Genomic DNA, 22,252 nt, shown 5'->3' on the forward strand with positions numbered 1-22,252 from the left:
TCGCTCCGGGCCCTGGTGCCTAAGGGGGCCCCAAAGCACATCTGCTCCATAAGAGACCAATATTATAATTGGCATATGGGGCCCTGTTGTAGATATTGCATCGGGGCCCAGAAGCTACAAGTTACACCTCTGCTGGCGGTCCATCATTTACACCATTATCGGTTCCTTTTAGTTTTGCCTTTAGCTCCCAACATTGACCCCATTCTGGCCTCTGTTATACTACTGTGCACTACATAGCACAAATACTTTAGCACTGTAAAGTACTGCTACATTGTTGCCCTCTCCTAACATCATAATGTTGATTTGTGGTGGTATCATGTAGGCACCATATGGTGGTATGTTTTCAGTTTGACAGTGCTATTTAGACAATATTAATAGGGTTTTCCAGGATATACAAAATATTAGTTTACTTTATTTTTTTAGGAAGAACACCATTCTGTCCACAGAGATAGCAAATGAGGACCATTCAAGTCAATGGTACATTTCATGAGCAAGAGTGCTGCTGTTTCTGAAATTCAACTATCGCTTTAACTTCCAATTTCTCCCGACAGGAGAGAGAGCGCGCCAGCCCAGCTCCGGATGACGCGTGCTCTCTCTCTCCTGTCGGGATGTGCAGTTTTTAAGGGACTCCAATAAAGTTTGATTTTAACAGGTGAGTGCCAATGTACACACAAAAATGTTTAGTTTTTTGTTAAAATTTTGTTACAATTTTTTTTTTTTACTTTTTAAAAAATTGGCCTACCCTATCCTTTCCTTGAGCATTGCCTTATCTACATTGTATGTTTGTGTTCTTTGCATTCAAAAATAAATATAAAAAATATTAAGTTATTTCAACACGTCAGGTTGTCTAGGATTAGAAAAAACTCTTTTTATTTTATTTCTTCTTCAGAGAAAAAGTGCCACTTTAGGCAATGGATATGTCGGTATTAGAGGTATTACCTTGAATTGATCTAAGCTGCACTACCTGACGCAACCCAAAGACTGGAGTATCTTATGGTCACACAATGGAGATGTGGATTCTCTATTAGATGCAGACTAGACTAGAGTTTTATTTTCCAAATCATGACAAGGTATGGACTTTTCTGTACCAGGATTCCTCACATAGTCACATATTGGTGGCAGTAGCACTAATCCCGTAGTAGCATAAAGCCCCCATTAACATTAGATATGTGTCGGCCAACCTAATGTGTATGAGGCCTCCTAACTACCAGGTGATGTTGGGGTGAGCAGGATCGACATATTGATTTTTAAATGCCTGATCCTTTTTATTTCTTGAGAAGATAAGACACCACCAGAGTTGTCTTTTAGTGGCTTTTACCCTGCTTGATCCCGTACAGACTCTGCCTGTAGGAGGATCAGTCTTATGTGTATAATGATGGAGCCAGATATCGTCACCAGGAGAGCAGTTAGGAAATGAAAGACTAGACTGTAAGAGGATAGCGGAGTCAGGAATGGAGCCAAGGGTAAGACCCAAGAGTCAGGCAAGTATCAGATGAACAAGCCCAGGGAGAAACACATTTAAAGACAAATCTAAAGTCAGGATCGGGGTCAGTCTAGAGTCAAAACTAGGAACAATGACACAAGAAACAAGAACCAGAACAGGGTATGAACCACCATCAACGGGCAATGCATGGCAGGACGATTGCCCCTTTAAGTAGGTGGCCAGGCCTGACGTTCTTTTCGTCCCCTTAGCAACCTGACATCAAGGGCAGAAGATCCTTGACCTCATAGTGGCAGAGTGCTGGATCGGCAGTTGAGGCAAATACTGTATTCCAGAAGATATGGCACTTGAACCAAGAGAGGTAAGTAATAGAATAACACTGCACTGTATATAGAAGAAAGCATATGTTTCCTTCCAATCTCATACCACTCCTTTAAGAAAACTCTCCCTCCACTTTTATGTGAATGGCGTTGTGACGGTTCAGGCTCAGGAATTTCCTAATTGCAGCCGAGGTCCAACTTCTCCGTATTTGTGCGGCTGCCAAGGCACGCTGCCGCCTATTTCCTCACACAATAATGAGGGATAAAAAAAATTCACATTAGCTTTGGCCATAAAAATGAAACGGTCGTCCGGGGTCTCCTGGCAGAGAGAAGAGGAACAACCACAGATCATCATCATGATGGTTTGTTTTTAAAGTGCCCCTTAGGGTTTGATAAAAGCTTGTGGGGGCCTCTGGGCAAAACATGCAGGGGCCTATCTTTTTTTTTTATTTAAGTTAAGAAATTGGTTCTCTCCCCCTCCCCCCTCCCCCTCCCCCCTCCCCCCTCCCCCTCCCCCTCTCTCTCTCTCTCTCTCTCTCTCTCTCTCTCTCTCTCTCTCTCTCTCTCTTCTCTCTCTCTCTCTCTCTCTCTCTCTCTCTCTCCTCTGTCGGGATGTGCAGTTTTTAATGGACTCCAATAAGGTTTGATTTTAATAGGTGAGTGCCAATGTTATACACTCACCTGTATTTTTTTTAGGTTACCATGTACTTTTTTTTTCTTCTTTTGTCATTGGGCACCCCCTATTTATTTCCGGGTATCGCCTGCCATTTTTCTACTCACAATGTTCAGGTGAATTTTAGGTATATTTTGCTCAAGTAGTGCCACCTCGCTTTTTCCTCTATTTGTGCATTTTTTAGTAAAATCATTTTCTCTGAAATCAAAAGGCAACAAAGCAAATGTGGGACGTCCCTGACTTGTCACTGTCACGATGCCGGCTGGCAGGTAGTGGACCCTCTGTGCCAGAGAGGGATTGGCGTGGACCGTGCTAGTGGACCGGTTCTAAGCCACTACTGGTTTTCACCAGAGCCCGCCGCAAAGCGGGATGGTCTTGCTGCGGCGGTAGTGACCAGGTCGTATCCACTAGCAACGGCTCACCTCTCTGGCTGCTGAAGATAGGCGCGGTACAAGGGAGTAGGCAGAAGCAAGGTCGGACGTAGCAGAAGGTCGGGGCAGGCAGCAAGGATCGTAGTCAGGGGCAACGGCAGAAGGTCTGGAAACACTGGCAAGGGACACACAAGGAACGCTTTCACTGGCACTAAGGCAACAAGATCCGGCAAGGGAGTGCAAGGGAAGTGAGGTAATATAGGGAGTGCACAGGTGATAACCCTAATTGGAACCACTGCGCCAATCAGCGGCGCAGTGGCCCTTTAAATCGCAGAGACCCGGCGCGCGCGCGCCCTAGGGAGCGGGGGCCGCGCGCGCCGGGACAGAACAGACGGGGAGCGAGTCAGGTAGGGGAGCCGGGGTGCGCATCGCGAGCGGGCGCTACCCGCATCGCGAATCGCATCCCGGCTAGCAGCAGGATCGCAGCGCCCCGGGTCAGAGGACGTGACCGGGGCGCTGCAGCGGAGGAGGTGAAGCGAGCGCTCCGGGGAGGAGCGGGAACCCGGAGCGCTCGGCGTAACAGTACCCCCCCCCTTGGGTCTCCCCCTCTTCTTGGAGCCTGAGAACCTGAGGAGCAGACTTTTGTCAAGGATGTTGTCCTCAGGTTCCCAGGATCTCTCTTCAGGACCACAACCCTCCCAGTCTACTAAAAAAAAATTTTTCCCTCTGACCTTTTTGGCAGCCAAAATCTCCTTGACCGAGAAGACGTCCGAGGAGCCGGAAACAGGAGTGGGAGGAACAGATTTGGGAGAAAAACGGTTGAGGATGAGTGGTTTGAGAAGAGAGACGTGAAAGGCATTAGGGATACGAAGAGAAGGAGGAAGAAGAAGTTTATAAGAGACAGGATTAATTTGACACAAAATTTTGAAAGGACCAAGATAGCGTGGTCCCAACTTGTAGCTAGGGACACGGAAGCGGACATATTTAGCGGAGAGCCATACCTTGTCTCCAGGGGAAAAAACGGGGGGAGCTCTTCTTTTCTTATCCGCGAACCTCTTCATGCGTGAAGAAGCCTGTAAGAGAGAATTTTGGGTCTCTCTCCATATAATGGAAAGGTCACGAGAAATTTCATCCACAGCGGGCAGACCAGAGGGCAAGGGGGTAGGGAGGGGGGGAAGAGGGTGACGGCCGTACACCACGAAAAATGGGGATTTGGAGGAAGATTCAGAGACCCTGAAGTTATACGAGAATTCGGCCCATGGAAGGAGATCTGCCCAGTCATCCTGGCGGGAGGAAACAAAATGTCGCAAATAATCACCCAGGATCTGGTTAATTCTTTCTACTTGTCCATTGGACTGGGGATGATATGCAGAGGAAAAATTTAATTTAATCTTGAGTTGTTTACAGAGAGCTCTCCAGAATTTAGACACGAATTGGACCCCTCTATCCGAGACAATCTGCGTAGGCAACCCGTGAAGACGAAAAATGTGTACAAAAAATTGTTTAGCCAACTGAGGCGCAGAAGGAAGACCAGGAAGAGGAATGAAATGTGCCATTTTGGAGAATCGATCAACGACCACCCAAATAACGGTGTTGCCACGGGAAGGGGGTAAATCAGTAATAAAATCCATACCAATCAGAGACCAAGGCTGTTCGGGGACAGGCAGAGGATGAAGAAAACCAGCGGGCTTCTGGCGAGGAGTCTTATCCCGGGCACAGATAGTGCAGGCTCGCACAAAGTCCCCAACATCCGTCTCCAGAGTCGGCCACCAATAGAAGCGGGAGATGAGTTGCACAGATTTCTTGATGCCCGCATGACCTGCGAGATGGGAGGAGTGACCCCATTTGAGGATTCCGAGGCGTTGGCGTGGAGAAACAAAGGTCTTTCCTGGAGGAGTCTGCCTGATGGAGGCTGGAGAAGTGGGGATCAGGCAGTCAGGTGGAATGATGTGTTGCGGAGGGAGATCAACTTCTGAGGCATCCGAGGAGCGAGAGAGAGCATCGGCTCTAATGTTCTTATCGGCAGGACGAAAGTGAATCTCAAAATTAAATCGGGCAAAGAACAGAGACCACCGGGCCTGGCGAGGATTCAGCCGTTGGGCCGACTGGAGGTAGGAGAGGTTCTTGTGGTCGGTGTAGATAATAACAGGAAATCTTGATCCCTCCAGCAGATGCCTCCATTCCTCAAGTGCTAATTTAATGGCTAGAAGCTCTCGATCCCCGATGGAGTAGTTCCTCTCCGCTGGAGAGAAGGTCCTAGAGAAAAAACCACAAGTGACAGCATGCCCGGAAGGATTTTTTTTGTAGAAGAACAGCTCCAGCTCCTACTGAGGAGGCATCAACCTCCAATAGGAAGGGTTTGGAAGGGTCAGGTCTGGAGAGCACGGGAGCCGAAGAAAAGGCAGACTTGAGTTGTTTAAAGGAGTCTTCTGCTTGAGGAGGCCAGGACTTGGGATCAGCATTTTTCTTGGTTAAAGCCACGATAGGAGCCACAATGGTAGAAAAATGTGGAATAAATTGCCTGTAATAATTGGCGAACCCCAAAAAGCGTTGGATAGCACGGAGTCCGGAGGGGCGTGGCCAATTTAAGACGGCAGAGAGTTTGTCTGGATCCATCTGTAGTCCCTGGCCAGAGACCAAATATCCTAGAAAAGGAAGAGATTGGCATTCAAACAGACATTTCTCAATTTTGGCATAGAGTTGGTTGTCACGAAGTCTCTGAAGAACCATACGGACATGCTGGCGGTGTTCTTCTAGATTGGCAGAAAAAATTAGGATATCGTCCAGATATACCACAACACAGGAGTATAATAGATCACGAAAAATTTCATTGACAAAGTCTTGGAAGACGGCAGGGGCATTGCACAGTCCAAAGGGCATGACCAGATACTCAAAGTGTCCATCTCTGGTGTTAAATGCCGTTTTCCACTCGTCCCCCTCTCTGATGCGGATGAGGTTGTAGGCGCCTCTTAAGTCCAATTTAGTGAAGATGTGGGCACCTTGGAGGCGATCAAAGAGTTCAGAGATGAGGGGTAAGGGGTAGCGGTTCTTAACCGTGATTTTATTAAGACCGCGGTAGTCAATGCAAGGACGTAGGGAGCCATCTTTTTTGGAGACAAAGAAAAATCCGGCTCCGGCAGGAGAGGAGGATTTACGGATAAAGCCCTTTTTTAGATTCTCCTGGACGTATTCGGACATGGCAAGAGTCTCTGGGGCAGAGAGAGGATAAATTCTGCCCCGGGGTGGAGTAGTACCCGGGAGGAGGTCGATAGGGCAATCATAAGGCCTGTGAGGAGGTAGAGTCTCAGCTTGTTTTTTGCAGAAAACATCCGCGAAGTCCATATAGGCCTTAGGGAGACCGGTTACTGGAGGAACCACAGAGTTACGGCAAGGGTTACTGGGAACCGGTTTTAGACAGTTCTTGGAACAAGAGGACCCCCAACTCTTGATCTCCCCAGTGGACCAATCCAGGGTTGGGGAATGAAGTTGAAGCCAGGGAAGTCCAAGGAGAATCTCCGAGGTGCAATTGGGGAGGACCAAAAGTTCAATCCTCTCATGATGAGATCCGATGCTCATAAGAAGGGGCTCCGTGCGGAAACGTATGGTACAGTCCAATCTTTCATTATTTACACAATTGATGTAGAGGGGTCTGGCGAGACTGGTCACTGGGATGTTGAACCTGTTGACGAGAGAGGCCAAAATAAAATTTCCTGCAGAACCAGAGTCCAAGAAGGCCACTGTAGAGAAGGAGAAGGCAGAAGCAGACATCCGCACCGGCACAGTAAGACGTGGAGAAGCAGAGTAGACATCAAGGACTGTCTCACCTTTGTGCGGAGTCAGCGTACGTCTTTCCAGGCGGGGAGGACGGATAGGACAATCCCTCAGGAAGTGTTCGGTACTAGCACAGTACAGGCAGAGGTTCTCCATACGGCGTCGTGTCCTCTCTTGAGGTGTCAGGCGAGACCGGTCGACCTGCATAGCCTCCACGGCGGGAGGCACAGGAACAGATTGCAGGGGACCAGAGGAGAGAGGGGCCGAGGAGACGAAACGCCTCGTGCGAACAGAGTCCATATCTTGGCGGAGTTCCTGACGCCTTTCAGAAAAACGCATGTCAATGCGAGTGGCTAGGTGAATAAGTTCATGTAGATTAGCAGGAATTTCTCGTGCGGCCAGAACATCTTTAATGTTGCTGGATAGGCCTTTTTTGAAGGTCGCGCAGAGGGCCTCATTATTCCAGGACAATTCTGAAGCAAGTGTACGGAATTGTACGGCATACTCGCCAACGGAAGAATTACCCTGGACCAGGTTCAACAGGGCAGTCTCAGCAGAAGAGGCTCGGGCAGGTTCCTCAAAGACACTTCGGATTTCCGAGAAGAAGGAGTGTACAGAGGCAGTGACGGGGTCATTGCGGTCCCAGAGCGGTGTGGCCCATGACAGGGCTTTTCCGGACAGAAGACTGACTACGAAAGCCACCTTAGACCTTTCAGTGGGAAACAGGTCCGACATCATCTCCAGATGCAGGGAACATTGGGAAAGGAAGCCACGGCAAAACTTAGAGTCCCCATCAAATTTATCCGGCAAGGATAAGCGTATCCCAGGAGCGGCCACTCGCTGCGGAGGAGGTGCAGGAGCTGGCGGAGGAGATGACTGCTGAAGCTGTGGTAGCAACTGTTGTAGCATAACGGTCAGTTGAGACAGCTGTTGGCCTTGTTGCGCAATCTGTTGTGACTGCTGGGCGACCACCGTGGTGAGGTCAGCGACAACTGGCAGAGGAACTTCAGCGGGATCCATGGCCGGATCTACTGTCACGATGCCGGCTGGCAGGTAGTGGACCCTCTGTGCCAGAGAGGGATTGGCGTGGACCGTGCTAGTGGACCGGTTCTAAGCCACTACTGGTTTTCACCAGAGCCCGCCGCAAAGCGGGATGGTCTTGCTGCGGCGGTAGTGACCAGGTCGTATCCACTAGCAACGGCTCACCTCTCTGGCTGCTGAAGATAGGCGCGGTACAAGGGAGTAGGCAGAAGCAAGGTCGGACGTAGCAGAAGGTCGGGGCAGGCAGCAAGGATCGTAGTCAGGGGCAACGGCAGAAGGTCTGGAAACACTGGCAAGGGACACACAAGGAACGCTTTCACTGGCACTAAGGCAACAAGATCCGGCAAGGGAGTGCAAGGGAAGTGAGGTAATATAGGGAGTGCACAGGTGATAACCCTAATTGGAACCACTGCGCCAATCAGCGGCGCAGTGGCCCTTTAAATCGCAGAGACCCGGCGCGCGCGCGCCCTAGGGAGCGGGGCCGCGCGCGCCGGGACAGAACAGACGGGGAGCGAGTCAGGTAGGGGAGCCGGGGTGCGCATCGCGAGCGGGGCGCTACCCGCATCGCGAATCGCATCCCGGCTAGCAGCAGGATCGCAGCGCCCCGGGTCAGAGGACGTGACCGGGGCGCTGCAGCGGAGGAGGTGAAGCGAGCGCTCCGGGGAGGAGCGGGAACCCGGAGCGCTCGGCGTAACAGTCACGAACAGCTCAGAACCAGCTAGCTATCATTCCGACATCTATTGCAATCAAGTCGACCGTCCCACCAGAATGACAGGAGAGCCGGCCCCCCAATTCACTCCCCTTCACGGCACTGACACTTGGATCTCAGAGCTTTCCTTCTCTCCTTAAAAGAACTCATTTAGTCATAATTAACTATTCTCAGCATATCCCCAAAGGTATGGTAATTGTACTAAAAGGCAACAACTGAAGCATTCATTCCGGGTTTCTTTCCCCGCTCTCTCTCTCTTTTTCCCTTTTTTGTTGTGATACTTTTTTTTTTCCTCCCTCACTTGCCTCCTCCTTAGTAACGTTATGGGCGAAAGAACGGAATGGAAACCAAGATCAAGTGTTCCAACAAAAGAACAAATCTGTCAAATGTTCAAAGGACGCCTGCTAAATGGTTCTGTGTACACGAGACAAGGAAAGTCAATCAAAATAACATATCCAACATGCAAATTACATGGACGCCTCCAAATAGATGCTACAAAAGTGCTTCTCCTTCTCTTCCACAATTTGTCCTACAAACCATGGAGTGTGTGTGGACGGTATTTGCAGGAAATTGCCCCATAAATAAATACACCCAAAACTAAGGGTGTAAATTTGGGGGCCCCAATGAAAAATCTCTGCTTAAACCCCTCTATCATATTCATTGGTCCCCTGTGGACAGAAAGACCTTCCTGGCCTTTTCAGGGTCCATGACCTTAAACCACAAATTCTGCATTCTCCATAGTTAAGAACCTGACCTAAATAAAATAAATCAATTAATCAATCTTGCCCCGATCTTTTGTGTAGTCCTCTCATCTGTACAGATAGGTGTATACTGTGTCTGCCATTTGAGCTCTCACAGAGACAATGGCTAAGCTTGTCCATATTTCTGAAGGCCAAATCTGCCCTTAGCAAATATGTCACACAACGATACCACCCTCCCTACCAGATCCTTACTGCTGTTTTAGAAGCAATAGTTTCCATTTTATGGGTTGTCCTGTTCAGAAACCCATTTTCATATACCCTATTAGGGTTAATAAAAGGGTTCCTCTAGTCAGGATCCTAATCTCTCGCCCGGGCCAAAGACCGGTCCTCTCTGGAGGACCCGTCCTGTCCTGCATTACACAGACAACCCATTGATTTAAATTGCCTAGTGTGTAATGCTTAAAGGGGTACGCCCAAGAAAAGAAAATGTTTTCAAATCAACTGGTGCGAGAATACATATTTGTAAATTACTTCTATTTAAAAATTGTACTTATCAGCTGCTCTATGCTCTAGAGGAAGTTGTGTAGTTCTTTCCAGTCTGTCCACAGTGCTCTCTGCTGCCACCTCTTTCCATGTCAGGAACTGTCCAGAGCAGGAGCAAATCCCCAAAGAAAACCTATCCTGCTCCGGACAGTTCCTGACATGGACAGAGGTGGCAGCAGAGAACACTTAAAGTCAATGGGAGTTGCACATATTGTATTTCTTCCATGCATCAGCTACTTTCGACTTTTCCGTTCACCTGTGGGCACTAGCAAGCTGGGGTAACCCCTATAATTCCCCTGTGGTGCAGCTGCAGGGAAACTAAACACTTGCTGCCAGGTTTACCCACAGATTACAGCAGATTGCTGGGGCTGGTAGTTGTCAAAGAATCCATCTAAAAGTTGGGATTGTCAACATCAGATGCCCCATTTAAAAATAAGGGTATAACAATTGGTGCTTTGTGTAGTTGCTTGCATGGCTGAACCCTGCATTGACCTGGTGTGTAGGCAGATGTCTTCTCAAGCCCTCTAATCTGCTACCCTTGGCAGCTACTTATAGGAGGTGCAGCTAGAAAGTACCATCTGAGATAGCCAGTCAATGTAGTGCAGTGTCCCACTGCATATGTTCCTAGAAGAATTGTGCTTCTCAGAATAGTAACCCCCATATTGGTTATGTTTGGTGTTTGCTCTTGGCAGTCCATCTCCCATTTATATTGCTGCCACCTAATGCTGATTTTGTGTGATCAGAGCAAGTGGGACCAGTTAGACAGCCACACTGGGATGGAAGGCCGTGGCCCTATAAGGTGGAAGATCCTTGATCATTCCAGTTCCCTCTTAAGGCGTAGACAGGATTTCTTGTGTGTAGTAGAAGTTTAGTCTAGAGTGTAGTGAAGTGTGAGAGAGCAGTGCAGTGTAGGACCTCAGCCCAGCAGAGACTACAACTGAATCAGGAGTACTAGTCTACACCAAGGTTTTTTTTTTTTACAGTTCTACAATACTTGTCAGTGTGCGCCAGTGGCCATATTGTCTAATAGTATAGTAAGTTGTACAGATTCCTTACCATCTTCCAGGACTCGGGGGGATTCAGGCCCGACCTGTTCTTCAGGGTAGATAAAGTGGCTACACAGTTGCCTGCACCCTGCAGTTGGGCATTGCATAGCATCAAATATAACTACAAGTTTTAGGAGAAACTGCTGGGGGCAAGTTGAAAGCAATTTTGCCCCGGGTGGCTGCACACATCCGCTCAGTGGTAGAAACAGCCCTGGGCATACAGTCAGTGCAGAAGAAGTAGACCCATCCAAGCCTTGGACCTATTAGGGGCATTCTCTGCCACATAACCAGGAATATGGTAGAAATAGTGCAAATTTTGTACTGGGGTCAAATCTTTAGTTACATCTCTGCCTTAGAAAAAGGCAACATAAAGACAACATTTGTGCACGAAAGATTGGGAACGTACCAAAATTTACAAAGTAAGGTGATGACCCCTATGAAAGTAAACAGTTTAATGCTAAATTATTAATCTTATTTCTTCACCAAATCTTTACCTTACATGACCCTATCATTTTTTTCTTAAATGCAAACATTTGATCATCCAGCAGGTGGTAAAAATATATATAAAGTATATATCTTCCAAATCCAGCTCCAGACTTCAGGCATCAACAGGCTCCACTTGAATTTGTGCATGAAAAAAAAAAATCTCCACATAAAATAAAAAATCCCCGATGATTTTAGTGAAGTTTAATCTGCTGTATTCCAGCCTTTGGGCGATCCTGCTCTTCTAACTAACTCCAAGTTCTTCTGTAATGCGCAGCTCTGGTGGTTAATGTAAGTTTTCATTCTAAAATGTTCTCTATGACCTGAGCCCCTGAGCATTTGTAGAAATCTCAAGAAGATGTAAAATGTTTCCAGTCAGATGTAGAGTCAGACATTTGGAACATTATATATTGCACATAGTGGAATATATATGAGGAATTATAATAAATTGTCTAATCTAGCAGCGATATCACAGAATTCATAGGTGGAGGTCAGACCAGTCAACACCAAAATGTCTCACCTGGTTATCAATAATGTGTGAAAATACTAATCTAAAGGAAATTTACACCTCAGTTTACAAATAATATGTTGTTTTATTTGGTGAACACACTGGTACTTATCCTGTATGGAGCCGGAGCTACAGTTTATGTTATACTCCGGAGCTGCATTCATAATTCTGATGGGCATTAAAACAGTCATCAAGTCTAACAGCTTAAGTTTATATCATATGGGGGGGGGGGGGGGGGGGGGTATTAGTTTTCTATACATCACATTCCTCTAAATAGAACAAGTATATCATGTATGTGCACATGCACTCTACCAGCAGATTAGTAAGTGCAGCTCTGGAGTATAATACAGGATATAACTCAGGATCAGTACAGGATAAGTAATGTAAAGTATTTACACAGTGACCCCACCAGCAGAATAGTGAGTACAGCTCTGGAGTATAATACAGGATATAACTCAGGATCAGTAATGTAATGTATGTACACAGTGGCCCCACCAGCAGAATAGTGAGTACAGCTCTGGAGTATAATACAGGATATAACTCAGGATCAGTACAAGAGAAGTAATGTAACGTAAAGTATATTAGAATATTGCTGGTGATTGATGATAGAATGATTAAAAGGAGTAACGGTATATATATATATATATATATATATATATATATATATATATATATATATATATATACAAAATCTGCTAATAATAAGTCAAGAATTAGCTCCATCATGTAATACATGATCATTTTAACCCATCTTGATGACCTAGAAAGAATACTGTATATAACATGAAGACCTCCGGGACCTCCTGCCGGGGACCTCCTGTATACTAGACCCCCCTCCTTCCATGATGAGTGGAGTTGTCAATACACATTGGATCCCTCCTGGCTCTTCCTCGGTATCATCATTACTACACTATTGAATATTTCAGTTCCATACAAGGTGACCTAGGAGAAAAGCAAACCTTAGAAGTGGAAGGATACGATAAAAGAGAATAATATTATGTTCACGGGGGAGAAGGTTTATCTGTGGCCTTGGAGGAATGATGTTTTTATCATTAGAGTTCTAGATTTAATGATTTTCTTCTTTTTTTTCTTTAAAAAAAAATATCTGGATGCAAAATGCGCTTAATGAAAACTTGCTTAATATCCTGGATAATGGTTACAAAACACATCCTGCTAGGAGACGAATTAGCAGTCGTAATGATTATACAAGTGGCCTAAACATGTGATTTCTGGATTTACCTATAACACTATTACATGCAATAGATGATATAACTATTTTTTACTTTACATAATTGTATTCATCCTTACCTATTAGAGAATTTTTATTACACACTGCAATTCATATGCAATACATAGTGTTTCCAAACCAGGGTGCCTCCAGCTGTGGCAAAAACTACATCTCCCAGAATGCCAGTACAGCCAAAGGCTATCCCGGCATGCTGGGAGGTGTAGGTGTGCAATAGCTGGAGGCACACTGGTTTGGAAACACTGCATCATTGCACTATCCTAACAAGACCTGTGCCACACTACTTCCTACTTCTCATCTTCTGCTCACACTAGTTCATAGTTCCCATCCTCTGCTCACACTAGTTACTAGTTCCCATCCTCTGCTCACACTAGTTACTAGTTCCCATCCTCTGCTCACACTAGTTCCCATCCTCTGCTCACACTAGTTACTAGTTCCCATCCTCTACTCACACTAGTTACTAGTTCCCATCCTCTGCTCACACTAGTTACTAGTTCCCATCCTCTGCTCACACTAGTTCCCATCCTCTGCTCACACTAGTTCCCATCCTCTGCTCACACTAGTTCCCATCCTCTGCTCACACTAGTTACTAGTTCCCATCCTCTGCTCACACTAGTTACAAGTTCCCATCCTCTGCTCACACTAGTTACTAGTTCCCATCCTCTGCTCACACTAGTTCCCATCCACTGCACACACTAGTTACAAATTCCCATCCTCTGCTCACACTAGTTCCCATCCTTTGCTCACACTAGTTACTAGTTTCCATCCACTGCACACACTAGTTCCTAGTTCCCATCCTCTCCTCACACTAGTTACTAGTTCCCATCCTCTGCTCACACTAGTTCCCATCCTCTGCTCACACTAGTTCCTAGTTCCCACTAGTTCCCATCCTCTGCTTACACTAGTTCCCATCCTCTGCTCACACTAGTTACTAGTTCCCATCCTCTGCTCACACTAGTTACTAGTTCCCATCCTCTGCTCACACTAGTTACTAGTTCCCATCCTCTGCTCACACTAGTTCCCATCCACTGCACACACTAGTTACAAATTCCCATCCTCTGCTCACACTAGTTCCCATCCTTTGCTCACACTAGTTACTAGTTTCCATCCACTGCACACACTAGTTCCTAGTTCCCATCCTCTCCTCACACTAGTTACTAGTTCCCATCCTCTGCTCACACTAGTTCCCATCCTCTGCTCACACTAGTTCCTAGTTCCCACTAGTTCCCATCCTCTGCTTACACTAGTTCCCATCCTCTGCTCACACTAGTTACTAGTTCCCATCCTCTGCTCACACTAGTTACTAGTTCCCATCTTCTGCTCACACTAGTTCCTAGTTCCCATCCTCTGCTCACACTAGTTCCCATCCTCTGCTCACACTAGTTCCTAGTTCCCATCCTCTGCTCACATTAGTTCCTAGTTCCCATCCTCTGCTCACACTAGTTCCCATCCTCTGATCACAATAGTTCTCATCCTCTGATCACACTAATCCCATCCTCTGCTCACACTAGTCCCTAGTTCCCATCCTCTGCTCACACTAGTCCCTAGTTCCCATCCTCTGCTCACACTAGTCCCTAGTTCCCATCCTCTGCTCACACTAGTTCCCATCCTCTGCTCACACTAGTCCCTAGTTCCCATCCTCTGCTCACACTAGTTACTAGTTCCCATCCTCTGCTCACACTAGTTCCCATCCTCTGCTCACACTAGTTCCCATCCTCTGCTCACACTAGTTACTAGTTCCCATCCTCTGCTCACACTAGTTACAAGTTCCCATCCTCTGCTCACACTAGTTACTAGTTCCCATCCTCTGCTCACACTAGTTCCCATCCACTGCACACACTAGTTACAAATTCCCATCCTCTGCTCACACTAGTTCCCATCCTTTGCTCACACTAGTTACTAGTTTCCATCCACTGCACACACTAGTTCCTAGTTCCCATCCTCTCCTCACACTAGTTACTAGTTCCCATCCTCTGCTCACACTAGTTCCTAGTTCCCACTAGTTCCCATCCTCTGCTCACACTAGTTCCCATCCTCTGCTCACACTAGTTACTAGTTCCCATCCTCTGCTCACACTAGTTACTAGTTCCCATCTTCTGCTCACACTAGTTCCTAGTTCCCATCCTCTGCTCACACTAGTTCCCATCCTCTGCTCACACTAGTTCCTAGTTCCCATCCTCTGCTCACACTAGTTCCCATCCTCTGCTCACACTAGTTCCCATCCTCTGCTCACACTAGTCCCTAGTTCCCATCCTCTGCTCACACTAGTTACTAGTTCCCATCCTCTGCTCACACTAGTTCCCATCCTCTGCTCACACTAGTTCCCATCCTCTGCTCACACTAGTTACTAGTTCCCATCCTCTGCTCACACTAGTTACAAGTTCCCATCCTCTGCTCACACTAGTTACTAGTTCCCATCCTCTGCTCACACTAGTTCCCATCCACTGCACACACTAGTTACAAATTCCCATCCTCTGCTAACACTAGTTCCCATCCTTTGCTCACACTAGTTACTAGTTTCCATCCACTGCACACACTAGTTCCTAGTTCCCATCCTCTCCTCACACTAGTTACTAGTTCCCATCCTCTGCTCACACTAGTTCCCATCCTCTGCTCACACTAGTTCCTAGTTCCCACTAGTTCCCATCCTCTGCTCACACTAGTTCCCATCCTCTGCTCACACTAGTTACTAGTTCCCATCCTCTGCTCACACTAGTTACTAGTTCCCATCTTCTGCTCACACTAGTTCCTAGTTCCCATCCTCTGCTCACACTAGTTCCCATCCTCTGCTCACACTAGTTCCTAGTTCCCATCCTCTGCTCACATTAGTTCCTAGTTCCCATCCTCTGCTCACACTAGTTACTAGTTCCCATCCTCTGCTCACACTAGTTTCTAGTTCCCATCCTCTGCTCACACTAGTTACTAGTTCCCATCCTCTGCTCACACTAGTTACTAGTTCCCATCTTCTGCTCACACTAGTTCCTAGTTCCCATCCTCTGCTCACACTAGTTCCCATCCTCTGCTCACACTAGTTCCTAGTTCCCATCCTCTGCTCACATTAGTTCCTAGTTCCCATCCTCTGCTCACACTAGTTACTAGTTCCCATCCTCTGCTCACACTAGTTTCTAGTTCCCATCCTCTGCTCACACTTGTTCCTAGTCCCCATCCTCTGCTCACACTAGTTCCTAGTTCCCATCCCCTGATCACACTAGTTTATATTTCCCATCCTCTTCTCACACTAGTTCCTAGTTCCCATCCTCTGCTCACACTAGTTCCCATCCTCTGCTCACACTAGTTCCTAGTTCCCATCCTCTGCTCACATTAGTTCCTAGTTCCCATCCTCTGCTCACACTAGTTCCCATCCTCTGATCACAATAGTTCCCATCCTCTGATCACACTAATCCCATCCTCTGCTCACACTAGTCCCTAGTTCCCATCCTCTGCTCACACTAGTCCCTAGTTCCCATCCTCTGCTCACACTAGTCCCTAGTTCCCATCCTCTGCTCACACTAGTTCCCATCCTCTGCTCACACTAGTCCCTAGTTCCCATCCTCTGCTCACACTAGTTACTAGTTCCAATCCTCTGCAAACACTAGTTCCCACCCTCTGCTCACACATGTTCCTAATCCCCATCCTCTGCTCACACTTGTTCCTAGTCCCCATCTTCTGCTCCCACTAGTTACTAGTTCCCATCCTCTGCTCACACTAGTTCCCATCCTCTGCTCACACTAGTTCCTAGTTCCCATTATCTGCTTACACTAGTTACTAATTTCCATCCTCTGCTTACACTAGTTCCCATCCTCTGCTTACACTAGTTCCCATCCTCTGCTTACACTAGTTCCCATCCTCTGCTCACACTAGTTCCTAGTTCCCATCCTCTCCTCTGCTCACACTAGTTCCTAGTTCCCATCCTCTGCTCACACTAGTTCCTAGTTCCCATCCTCTGCTCACATTATTTACTAGTTCCCATCCTCTGCTCACACTAGTTCCCATCCTCTGCTCACACTAGTTCCCATCCTCTGCACACACTAGTTCCTAGTTCCCATCCTCTGCTCACACTAGTTCCCATCCTCTGCTCACACTAGTTCCTAGTTCCCATCCTCTGCTCACATTAGTTCCTAGTTCCCTTCCTCTGCACACACTAGTTCCTAGTTCCCATCCTCTGCTCACACTAGTTCCCATCCTCTGATCACACTAGTTTCTAGTTCCCATCCTCTGCTCACACTTGTTCCTTGTCCCCATCCTCTGCTCACACTAGTTCCTAGTTCCCATCCTCTCCTCTGCTCACACTAGTTCCTAGTTCCCATCCTCTGCTCACACTAGTTCCTAGTTCCCATCCTCTGCTCACATTATTTACTAGTTCTCATCCTCTGCTCACACTAGTTCCCATCCTCTGCTCACAATAGTTCCTAGTTCCCATCCTCTGCTCACACTAGTTCCCATCCTCTGCTCACACTAGTTACTAGTTCCCATCCTCTGCACACACTAGTTCCTAGTTCCCATCCTCTGCTCACACTAGTTCCCATCCTCTGCTCACACTAGTTCCTAGTTCCCATCCTCTGCTCACATTAGTTCCTAGTTCCCATCCTCTGCACACACTAGTTCCTAGTTCCCATCCTCTGCTCACACTAGTTCCCATCCTCTGATCACACTAGTTTCTAGTTCCCATCCTCTGCTCACACTTGTTCCTTGTCCCCATCCTCTGATCACACTAGTTCCTAGTTCCCATCCTCTGCTCACACTAGTTCCTAGTTCCCATCCCCTGCTCCCACTTGTTCCTTGTTCCCATCCCCTGCTCACACTAGTCCCTAGTTCCCATCCTCTGCTCACACTAGTCCCTAGTTCCCATCCTCTGCTCACACTAGTCCCTAGTTCCCATCCTCTGCTCACACTAGTTCCCATCCTCTGATCACACTAGTTTCTAGTTCCCATCCTCTTCTCACACTAGTTCCTAGTTCCCATCCTCTGCTCACACTAGTTCCCATCCTCTGCTCACACTAGTTCCTAGTTCCCATCCTCTGCTCACATTAGTTCCTAGTTCCCATCCTCTGCTCACACTAATCCCATCCTCTGCTCACACTAGTCCCTAGTTCCCATCCTCTGCTCACACTAGTCCCTAGTTCCCATCCTCTGCTCACACTAGTCCCTAGTTCCCATCCTCTGCTCACACTAGTTCCCATCCTCTGCTCACACTAGTCCCTAGTTCCCATCCTCTGCTCACACTAGTTACTAGTTCCAATCCTCTGCAAACACTAGTTCCCACCCTCTGCTCACACATGTTCCTAATCCCCATCCTCTGCTCACACTTGTTCCTAGTCCCCATCTTCTGCTCCCACTAGTTACTAGTTCCCATCCTCTGCTCACACTAGTTCCCATCCTCTGCTCACACTAGTTCCTAGTTCCCATTATCTGCTTACACTAGTTACTAATTTCCATCCTCTGCTTACACTAGTTCCCATCCTCTGCTTACACTAGTTCCCATCCTCTGCTTACACTAGTTCCCATCCTCTGCTCACACTAGTTCCTAGTTCCCATCCTCTCCTCTGCTCACACTAGTTCCTAGTTCCCATCCTCTGCTCACACTAGTTCCTAGTTCCCATCCTCTGCTCACATTATTTACTAGTTCCCATCCTCTGCTCACACTAGTTCCCATCCTCTGCTCACACTAGTTCCCATCCTCTGCACACACTAGTTCCTAGTTCCCATCCTCTGTTCACACTAGTTCCCATCCTCTGCTCACACTAGTTCCTAGTTCCCATCCTCTGCTCACATTAGTTCCTAGTTCCCTTCCTTTGCACACACTAGTTCCTAGTTCCCATCCTCTGCTCACACTAGTTCCCATCCTCTGATCACACTAGTTTCTAGTTCCCATCCTCTGCTCACACTTGTTCCTTGTCCCCATCCTCTGCTCACACTAGTTCCTAGTTCCCATCCTCTCCTCTGCTCACACTAGTTCCTAGTTCCCATCCTCTGCTCACACTAGTTCCTAGTTCCCATCCTCTGCTCACATTATTTACTAGTTCCCATCCTCTGCTCACACTAGTTCCCATCCTCTGCTCACACTAGTTCCCATCCTCTGCTCACAATAGTTCCTAGTTCCCATCCTCTGCTCACACTAGTTCCCATCCTCTGCTCACACTAGTTACTAGTTCCCATCCTCTGCACACACTAGTTCCTAGTTCCCATCCTCTGCTCACACTAGTTCCCATCCTCTGCTCACACTAGTTCCTTGTTCCCATCCTCTGCTCACATTAGTTCCTAGTTCCCATCCTCTGCACACACTAGTTCCTAGTTCCCATCCTCTGCTCACACTAGTTCCCATCCTCTGATCACACTAGTTTCTAGTTCCCATCCTCTGCTCACACTTGTTCCTTGTCCCCATCCTCTGATCACACTAGTTCCTAGTTCCCATCCTCTGCTCACACTAGTTCCTAGTTCCCATCCCCTGCTCACACTAGTCCCTAGTTCCCATCCTCTGCTCACACTAGTCCCTAGTTCCCATCCTCTGCTCACACTAGTCCCTAGTTCCCATCCTCTGCTCACACTAGTTCCCATCCTCTGATCACACTAGTTTCTAGTTCCCATCCTCTGCTCACACTTGTTCCTTGTCCCCATCCTCTGATCACACTAGTTCCTAGTTCCCATCCTCTGCTCACACTAGTTCCTAGTTCCCATCCCCTGCTCCCACTTGTTCCTTGTTCCCATCCCCTGCTCACACTAGTCCCTAGTTCCCATCCTCTGCTCACACTAGTCCCTAGTTCCCATCCTCTGCTCACACTAGTCCCTAGTTCCCATCCTCTGCTCACACTAGTCCCTAGTTCCCATCCTCTGCTCACACTAGTCCCTAGTTCCCATCCTCTGCTCACACTAGTCCCTAGTTCCCATCCTCTGCTCACACTAGTCCCTAGTTCCCATCCTCTGCTCACACTAGTTCCCATCCTCTGATCACAATAGTTCCCATCCTCTGATCACACTAATCCCATCCTCTGCTCACACTAGTCCCTAGTTCCCATCCTCTGCTCACACTAGTCCCTAGTTCCCATCCTCTGCTCACACTAGTCCCTAGTTCCCATCCTCTGCTCACACTAGTTCCCATCCTCTGCTCACACTAGTCCCTAGTTCCCATCCTCTGCTCACACTAATCCCATCCTCTGCTCACACTAGTTCCCATCCTCTGCTCACACTAATCCCATCCTCTGCTCACACTAGTTCCCATCCTCTGATCACAATAGTTCCCATCCTCTGCTCACACTAGTCCCTAGTTCCCATCCTCTGCTCACACTAATCCCATCCTCTGCTCACACTAGTTCCCATCCTCTGCTCACACTAATCCCATCCTCTGCTCACACTAGTTCCCATCCTCTGATCACAATAGTTCCCATCCTCTGCTCACACTAGTTCCTAGTCTCCTTCCTCTGTGGTTTCACAAATAGCTGCTTCTCCTAAATCCCCTGCTGCTGCAACTGAGCATGTGCGACCAGCATGCCAAAGCCGATCCTCAGTTTTTACCATTAGACAACAAGCTATAGCCATCAAATTTTGGGCCAAAAGGTGTTAAAGGATTGTGGAGGAAACTACTGAAAATATGTAAACTCTACATAGTGAGATTTATTGAAGTTAGTATACTGGAATTCCCTGTAAAAAATACTTTTTACTCAGATTTTTTACACTTGCAGTAAAATAGACCTTTTTTGCTGCATGGTTGGGAAAATCATGGCACAAACAAAATGCAACTAAACATGCAATGTGTGAGCCTCAGGAGAGGTGTATAACTACAATATATTCTGATTCCCTCAAGATAGCAGCAGTATACAGATAGAGTTGGAGGCATATAACTACTATTTAACCTGATCCAAAAGAGATAGCAGCAGCAGTATACAGATAAAGCTGAAAGGGAGGTGTATAACTACTATATATATTATGATCCTACAGAGATCGCAGTAGCAGTATACAGACAGAGCTGGAGGGGAGGTGTATAACTGCTAAATATCCTGATCCCACAGAGATAGTAGCAGCAGTATACAGATAGAGCTGTAGGAGAGGTGCATAACTACTATATACAGTATTCTGATCCTACAGAGATAGCAGTAGTGGTATACAGACAGAACCGGAGGGAAGGTGTATAACTACTCGATATCCTGATCCCACAGAGATGGCAGCAGTATACAGATAGAGCTGGAGGGGGAGGAGTAACTACTATATATCCTGATCCTACAGAGATAGCAGTAGCGGTATACAGACAGAACCGGAGGGAAGGTGTATAACTACTAGATATCCTGATCCCATAGAGATGGCAGCAGTATACAGATAGAGCTGGAGGGGGAGGAGTAACTACTGTATAGCTATTATATTAAAGACCTCAATTAGAAATCTGCTCTCTGTTTTCCTTAGGGCGGATTGATAAACTACAAAGTAGCAACTATACATAAATGGAAGAAAAAGAAAAGAAGCCCTGGGGAGGGGCAGCCGATGCTGTGCGAATAGCGGAGGGCAACATTAAGCCTTTTCGCCTTGTCCAGGGTATTCCCATATGGGTTAAAGGAACAAAATTAATCTTACGCTTCTATCCTGAGCAAGAAGACGTCTTAAAAAGTAACTTAAAGTAAGGAGTGATTTTGATGTAGGGCTGCCTTGGCTTATCTGTGTAGAAATCCTCCATCCCAGTCGTTGCTGGATACAGTCAGCGGCCGTATAAAACTTACGACCAATTATATTTTGCAATGCGGTGACTTCTTGCCAAAGACGTGACCCGGCCTTCATCTCCTCTCAGTAGGGAGGCTGCCGGTTTCTTGGCTAAAAAAGAGCATTTCCAAACCAGATGCGCGATTTCTAGGAGAGCCAAGAACGCGGCTGCTTGATTCCGGAGCTCGCCCTGACAGGTTCTAGCCTGGTACTAAAAGATAAGGATGTCAAAACACAACTCATGGCGCCTTTCAATTAAACATTAGTGCGGCGCAGTAACAAAAAATAATGAAGGTTGTTGGTCGCCCTGCTCCCTACTCCTTGTAATTTAGGCTCTGCTGTCTACCCAAGACTACCAGATATTCACGAAAAGATAGTATTCCAATTTATTCCACTGCGAGTACATAGGGAACGTCTATTTAGTGTCGCTATAGGTCAGTGTTTCCCAACCAGGGTACCCCCAGCTGTTGCAAAACTAGAACTCTCAGCATCCCCGGACAGCCTTCGGCTGTCCGGGCATGCTGAGAGTTCTAGTTTTGCACCATAGTTGGGAAACATTGCTATAGGGCAGGCATAGGCAACATTTGGCACTGCAGATGTTTTGGACTACATCTCCCATGGTGCTTTGTCAGCATTTTGGCTGTAAGAGCATCATGGGAGATGTAGTCCAAAAAATCTGCAGTGCCAAAGGTTGTCTATGCCTGCTATAGGGCGATT

At 47.1% G+C, this 22,252-nt stretch overlaps 1 protein-coding gene and 1 long non-coding RNA gene across 6 annotated transcripts in view; one reads left to right on the plus strand and one right to left on the minus strand.

Moving 5' to 3' along the window:
- Positions 1 to 22,252, minus strand: part of CDK14 (cyclin dependent kinase 14) — a 551,260-nt gene that overhangs the window by 46,957 nt on the left and 482,051 nt on the right. The gene's annotated exons all lie outside the window — the stretch shown is intronic.
- On the plus strand, positions 1,663 to 21,873 carry LOC130272981 (uncharacterized). The gene is made up of 3 exons (XR_008843814.1): positions 1,663 to 1,802; positions 12,372 to 12,544; positions 21,245 to 21,873. It is a non-coding gene; the product is annotated as an uncharacterized LOC130272981 (long non-coding RNA).

Source organism: Hyla sarda, chromosome 5, assembly GCF_029499605.1.
Source record: "Hyla sarda isolate aHylSar1 chromosome 5, aHylSar1.hap1, whole genome shotgun sequence".
NCBI lineage: Eukaryota > Metazoa > Chordata > Amphibia > Anura > Hylidae > Hyla > Hyla sarda.